This window comes from Branchiostoma belcheri, unplaced genomic scaffold (genome assembly GCF_001625305.1).
Source record: "Branchiostoma belcheri isolate BF01 breed outbred unplaced genomic scaffold, Haploidv18h27 scaffold25, whole genome shotgun sequence".
NCBI classification, from domain to species: Eukaryota; Metazoa; Chordata; class Leptocardii; order Amphioxiformes; family Branchiostomatidae; genus Branchiostoma; species Branchiostoma belcheri.
Window position 1 is genome coordinate 1,449,880 of NW_017803854.1, and position 7,420 is coordinate 1,457,299.

Genomic DNA, 7,420 nt, shown 5'->3' on the forward strand with positions numbered 1-7,420 from the left:
AATGTATTTTATGTAGGTAACAAATGTATGCCTACCTGACAAACAGGGTTTATTGTCTGGTATGCAGCTGAGTCTTCTCTGCCAGTATGGGCAGCGTTTCCTCCTCACCACAGTTCCAGCACACCAAAGGCAGCATCGTCTTCATCACCCCTGACTTCAGTCTGGCTGAATAGTAGTACTGTGCTACTGGTGAAGTGCATGTCACTGCACTACATGAAACAGGTGGAAAATTATGGAACAATAGTCAATTGTGCTAAAATCCAACTCTTCAGAAAATTTTTTTTTTTTCAACATAAAGGCTTAGGTTATATGTTGTAGTTAAATGTACATCTTTACTGTCCCCAAAGTGCCTTAAATTTAAAGGGTATATTCTGCAACAATCCATATCAAATGTACCTCACTACTCACCTGTGTTGTTATTGCTACATTGTTGTGTGCTCCCAGTCCCAGCATAGGCTGGAAACATCCACTCTTGCTGACCTTGTTCTCCTGATGCTTTCATCATACCTGTATACATGTACAATGTACATGTGAAAAGAAAAGTGAACCTTCTGTTCCTAGTTCACAATGAGTCTTAATGCAATCAAAGAAATGGAAGAGCAGACAACGTTACTAAATTGGATATCAAAGCTAAAATGATAGGGGGAAAAAGAATTCTTAAGAAAATTTAGACTAAAAACTCCCCCCCCCCAAAATAGTACTTAAAAAAGAGCTTTGAGCTTGAATGCGTAGTTTGTTGACAGCTATAGATGCCAAAATACCTTACAAATCCGACTGAAAATTAGCAATTTACGTGCCAAATGTGGACCAAAAATTTAAGAATAAAAAAACACATACATGTATTTTGCCAACATCAAGTATAAATAACCAGAAACAAATAAACGGTCATAATTATCCAAAATACATGCAAGGAGCCTTCATACATGTATGCATTTATTTTATACTCCCCTTCTAGGAATATTTCACCCGTGTTTTTTCCGTACAAGGTACTCGATTTAAAACAGACTTGTCATACCTCAAAAGCAGTCTTAGGCCTAGGAACAGCTTCAGTCGTAGCAGCTGTCTTGTCGATCACCATACGGATGAAACACCCGAACTGCCGGAGTAAACCTCAATGCCTCTCCCGACCTTCTCGTCATTTGCAGAAGAATATTTGCACTGTAGTGTGGCTGATCTTGACAAAACTTGCTTGAAATTGTATGGTCGAAACTCACTCGCCGCTACAAGTCCCTCGTACAGTTGCGCAAAAGTTAGCTCTCCCTGGCCTACATCGAGCGCGTACCAGTCAACAACAATGTTTCCGCACGCTTTCACAACCTGAACGCTCACATGGTCTCACATATTAGCGACCAAGGGTGGTGAGCCCACCATCTTGCTTCTTTGAACTGTGGCGCGCGGACTCTTGTGCGCACGTACACCATCATTTTGCGGCACATGTGCTCTTTACCCATTTCGCGTTACGGGTTTCACGTCAATCTGACGATTTGCAGCACTGTCGTGACTCTTTGGCCCAAGTTACAGGAAGCGGAATTTCTTGTTTTGTTTTCTAGGAACAGGCCAAAATCAATGCGCGCGCGGACGTCATCCATAAAATTTACTTGGTGTGGCCTATACAATATAACAAGGATAAGAGCAGGTAGGGAGGAGTGCAAATGCAGAAATTAGATTTCTTTAATTCTGCTAAACTTTAAATCTTCAAAAAGTAAGAAAAATTAGTTTTCTGTCAGTTCATATAAACACACTTGATTAAAACAAACAGTCAACATACATAGTCAAAATATTATTAATAATTCATCTTGATTTATAAGCAAAAAGTATTGTCTAAATGTTTGTTTCCTAGGACTGTCTAGAATTTGTCTCATGTAAAAACGGTATCAATTCATAATTTTTTGGATAACTATTTGTTCAACTACAGATTCTGTGAGTCACTGACAGAAGCTGTTCAAACCTCTGACAGTTTTCAAAATCTATTAAGTTGCTCGAGCATAACTTTTTCCATTGCAAAAAGTAAATAAGATAACGTTAGAGCCAAATTCAACATGTAGTCATTAGGAGGAGGATTGCTATGTAGTGCTGTGTCTGTGGTGTAGTGGTAGCACGCTGTGCACTGATGTGATCCCAGTGGTCCCAGGTTCGAATCCTGGCAGACACGTGCTGTATGTGATCTTCTTAAATTGTACATTGTACAAGTAAGTCTTGTATAGTCTATTCTGGAACCTAATTTCATAAAGAACTATTATTTTTTACTATTTGTAAATGCCAAATTCACCTAAACAAAAATGTATGTGTAATACAATCCAACCAGAAATACAAAAAAAAAGCTGCACAATTGTACAGTTTCATGTTTATGTCCAAATTCACTACTTGTATTAATCAGGAGAAATACAAAGGACTGTACATGTACTATAAATATAATATAATGCATAGAAGACTCCTGTTAATATGGTAAAGGTTTTGGGGTCGGCTTTAAGTTGAAAGGTGTTTTGCGGGTGTTTTGATAAACAAAACTGCTCAGACAGAAAAGATGCAGCGAAGCACCAAGTGTTTGTAATACTGTAGAATTCTGTTAGTGTCCTTTTCGGCACAGTGTCTTGTAGTAAATATATTTGATCATTGGCTATAGACTTCAATGTACAATGTATATATATTACAATGTTTTGGACCATTGGTTGTATGTACAGTAACTGCACTGTACAGTTCGGACAATCTTTGAGTATTTGACATTGTTCAATTCTCTTGCAACTTTGTGTGAATACATTTTCTTTCATTGGCAAGATCAAGAAGAGTTTTGTCAGCTTTTTTTGTCTTGTTCTGGACAAGTTTGGCAGTTTGTAAATTTGCATTTATTGAAAATGAAAAATAAACCAAATCCAAAGTTGACACGTAGTGTGCTGTCTACTTTTGCTACTTTAACAGGCAACCTTTTCACTAGCTACATGTAATGGCAAGCGACTAAAGTTGAATTTGCATCTGCTTGAAGATTACGATATGTTTTATGGATACGTGTTTGTGGCCTACAACTAATCAATCTCCAAGCAGATATTTGTGTGGCTGCAATACAGTATCAACTTGTCAAGTCAGTATCAAATTGGCCAGGCAGTATCCAATTCTTTCGTGGCATCCAATGATTAATGGGGGCGGCCAAAATATCTGCTTGGAGATTTGATTATACCTCACATTTTCATATTTCTTTACTGCACTATTTCAAATGTACATCAGCCGGGGGAGCATAACTACTTCCCCCTGAATTGGGTACCATTTGTCATATAAAAAAAAATTGAGAGACAATACATGAACATCTAAATGAGGTATATATATACAAAGACATATACAAAGTAATTAAAACATACACAATGTCCATACTGATTGCATCCAGTCAAGTCAGGTTCAGTTTATATTGAAGACCCAGAAGGTGAGTTGTTGTAAAGTCTGATGGCGCAATACAGGAAAGACTGCTGCAGTCGTTTGGTTCTTGCATAGGGAACTGTGATGTTGTGACCGTTCCTCAGTGCTCTTCCTGTGGCAGACTGTCTATGGGCAGGAACCAGGTCGTGCAGGGGGTGTTCAGGACTCAGCATGGCCTTGAAAAGAGACACAGCAGCGGCCTCTCTCCTCTCATTCAGGGACGGCATGCAGTGTCGGTGCGGAACGCCTGCCGCCTATAGCGAGAAAAGAGTCGTACTGCCGGCCCAACAACTGCCAACCTTGGTAAATTCAGGCCAGGTGACAGGCTTTCCAAGGTAAGGTCAGCCAACTCGCGGACATATGGCGACAGCAACCTATAACGAAGAGACCACAGGCAGGGAGGGAGTCGGTTTTGCCCAGTAGATATCTTTTAATTCGGCCAGATTGATTCAGTTGGGACCGCTCTTTCTTTTACTGAATTGTCAGTTCCGGCTTGAGCTCGAGTGGGCAGTCATTATTGGATGGCATTCCATCTACGTATCTAGCCTAGGTGCTGAAAAAATAGCACCTATGCTCCGCTCCGATCCGATCTTTATGCTCCCTTCGCAGCAACTTTCTGCAAAGCTCCAAGTCTGGTCATCGCACGGTCGCTTATCGGTGTACAGAAGGTCTCCGTTCTAACCGTGCTCTTCTACGCCAGCCTGCCAGGAGCGGTCGTGCTACTCGGACTCACGTACTTGTTTGAGACCCCGATTTGGGCGATGTCGGCACAAACGGTGGGTTATGTTATCGGACTGTGCCTGTGTGTCTGCGGCTCGCAATTTGCTACAAACCTGTCCCTGAAGACGGAAAAGGCGGGGATCACTGCCACCATCAAGACTTTCACCATACCGCTCACAGTGCTGTTGGACTACATCGTTCTATCGGAGTTGCCCAGTCCGCTTAAGTCTGGCGGTGTTGTACTCATAGTGTTCGGTACCGGTGTAGTGGCGGTGTATACATGGTGGAGACATCGCAAAGAAACCCTTCACAAAAATTTCATGCAGAGCTTGGACTTTGATAAGTACTAGTAAGTCATCAACGCAAGTGTATAAAACGTGTTATTGTGTTTTTTACTTCTAATAAATAGCTCTATACTTAACAGAAATATATGTAAAACTTTGTTAACACAACAAAAGTAGTGCGACTTCCGTAAGGTCTAAAACTGCCTGTAAATATACAAATACATGGGTAGAACGAAAATATAGGACCAAGGAGGTTATTAGAATACAAGTATTTAACCTCCTTGATAGGACAAAGGCGTGTTTTGTACTGTTTTTACTCCGTGAAGGAGGTCAGGACCTCCGGACGGAGTGTTGTGATCGGCTGATTTTTCATGTTCGCAGTCAAAACACTGGGTTCTCTTTGTGTAATCGGCACGCAATTTTATACGCCGTCTGCGGGCATGCCCGTGTTGATGCACGAATGTGTATTTTTGCCGTTGCTGCTTTCGCGGTCAATGTAATATTGCAGACGCACCCCTACAATTACGAGGCGAATTGGAATGGTCCAGAAAAACGCGTTGTTTGGAATAGCAGTGGGGGGGTGGAACTTCATGCAGATACGGGGTGGTTTTGATAAGTGGTTCCAGATGTTTTTGCCCATGCTTAAGAGATGCCAAGTTTTTTGGAAGATGTTCGCAGCCAAAACGCATTCTTCCGTACGTCGCATTTCTGTGAAATTTCGCATGTGGTGTGGCATTATGTCCGGGATGATGCACGTCTTTTTATTTTTACCGTAGCTGTTTTGATATTGAAGTAAATGCATATTTTAGAAACATCCCTACTTTTACAATCCTGTGGAATAGGCCGTAGGTTTAGGCAGTTGTCTGGTAGCAGAGGTACTGTAAGCAGATATCCTGGTTATCTGGCCGGCGGTAGAAACACTCGCGGTGCTTACCGCAACTGTTGCTGGAATTTGGCCTGTTCCAGGCGCGCTTAATTAGGTACAGGCACGTTAAGACGGTGGGGCTGTCTTTGTTACTAGACACGACCATGATAGTCCGATCTTTATGTGAATGCAATGATTGTGTGTGTGTAATTAGAATGAACTTCGAACTTGAAGCACAGTATCTTTACACGCAATGGGAGCAGTAATGGATTTAGCTCTTTGTATGTTTTATGCTTGTGACGCGCCCTCATTGTATTAACCGTTGCCTAATTATAATGTCTGCACAGTAGGTCTAGCCTAGGTATCCAGTCTGATCGTGATTGGGGGTATTGGGGTGTTCAGGCAGGTTGTGTCGTCGGGGGCTCTAAGAGCTTCCCTCGCCCAGTGCAACAGACCGTCCCGGTAGGAGTGTTACGCTAATCAGAGACAGTATGCTTGGGGATTTGGTTTCCCCCAACACGATAGGAGGGCTAATTAATCTCTCGTGAAATACACACCGGGAAACCTATGTGAGGCGGGCGGGCCAGAGCTCTTACGGCCCCGACCACGATCAGACTGGATACCAGGTTACAGTAGGTCTGGCGTTGACGCTTGTTTTTGTTGAAATGTATAAAACTTCACGGAGGATTGTCACCTATGGCTTCTTGTTGTTGTTGTTTTTGTCACTACCCCCACCAACCCGTCGGTGGCTGGCGACCTTCTCTGGCTAATGGATACTGCCTGGCCAATTTGATACCCGGGATCTGCTTGGAGATTAGTATGAAGCCCAATGTCTGACTGGAGTTCGCTTTCATGGCACTGCAAAGTTTTTTTCACCGATACAGTGGTGTGACTTGGTGTTTGTGATCTACATGTAACGTTAATACTTTGTGCAATTGATTTGACATTGTAACACTAGGGCTGCGTACCTAAATGAAACATCAGGTACAGGTAACGTTACTGGTACAGGGTTTTAGGTACAGGTGCCTCAACAGTTTGACAAATTAACATATGTTCTTCTGAACTTCCTCAATAACATTACTACATACATGCATGAGCTGTCTTAGGCCGTGTCTAAACGGAATCACCCAAGTCGGTTTACATGTAGATTACCCCGAAGTTGGTTTCAAGTGGCTCCAAGTGAACGCCCCGAAATCACATTGAAAGCGCCTCGATCCCAAGCCACTTCTAGAGGTGGTTTCGAATCGGTTTCCCCGCATCGCGATTTGCGTCTGAACGCAATGTGATTTGTATGTGACTTCGCCTGGTCATGGATTACGGGGTGATATTTCTTTATTTATATGCAGTACCAACTTTTACGTGGCAGTAATGGTCAAATAATGTGTCCGTTCTAGGGCGAGCTTCACCGCCTCTGGCGGGACCACGTCGGCATTCGGCCGAGATACGCTGGGAGGGGGGCATCAGCAAGCAGGTCGTTGACCTCTGATATTAATAACACGCTACCTTGCGTGTTTTCATCAAACAGCAATAAATGTAGCTCAAGCGTATTGTGTTCGGACACGGTTTCACAGACGCGGTTTCACAGGAGTGTGTGGCACGTGGACCAGATGTGAGGAATGTGAGTTACCCGAATCGCGGTTTGGGTGATTCCACTTAAACACGGCCCTAGTGTCTATAGTTATGCGTGACAGGTGTCACCTGAAGGATGAACTGAACTGTCTCTAGTTAAGGTGTCCGTAAAAGTCAGACTTCTACAGTGTACTCGATCTTTTGGCTTCCAGAGAAACGATTTTACTGCTTAGCTCGATAGCAATGTCCTGCAAATTGTACCCTACGGTGGGTGAGTTTTTGAGATAGCCTCGTAAGACCCCCATATATTGTTATATTAACAATGTTATATAACATTAAAAACAGTAATTGACAATGATTTTTATTCAGATAGAACAGGGCAAACAAAACAACCATGTGGACTGTTATACTCACACTGTATGCAACAGATCAAGAACAGCTAAGTATGCTCCTAGCTGTCAATGAGTGTGACTGAAGGGGAGATTCTCTCTTTTAAGTTGGCACCACAGCAATGGACGGTTCTAGCCTGGTTACCAAACCTATTATAGCTCCCGAGTCCTACATCCTCTCTTGATTT

At 42.6% G+C, this 7,420-nt stretch overlaps 1 long non-coding RNA gene and 1 other non-coding gene across 2 annotated transcripts in view; one reads left to right on the forward strand and one right to left on the reverse strand.

Annotated features, from left to right (window-relative positions):
- LOC109471606 overlaps positions 1 to 1,492 on the reverse strand; it is a 1,753-nt gene extending 261 nt beyond the window's left edge. The window contains exons 1-3 of the long non-coding RNA XR_002140310.1: positions 1,016 to 1,492; positions 409 to 507; positions 36 to 209 (exon numbers count right to left, since the gene is read on the reverse strand). This is a non-coding gene — a long non-coding RNA (uncharacterized LOC109471606). The remainder of the gene's footprint in view (positions 1 to 35; positions 210 to 408; positions 508 to 1,015) is intronic.
- Positions 1,493 to 2,075: 583 nt separating this feature from the next.
- Positions 2,076 to 2,152, forward strand: Trnaq-cug. Its single transcript is given in 2 exon segments — positions 2,076 to 2,111; positions 2,117 to 2,152. It is a non-coding gene; the product is annotated as a tRNA-Gln (tRNA).
- Positions 2,153 to 7,420: the final 5,268 nt, after the last annotated feature.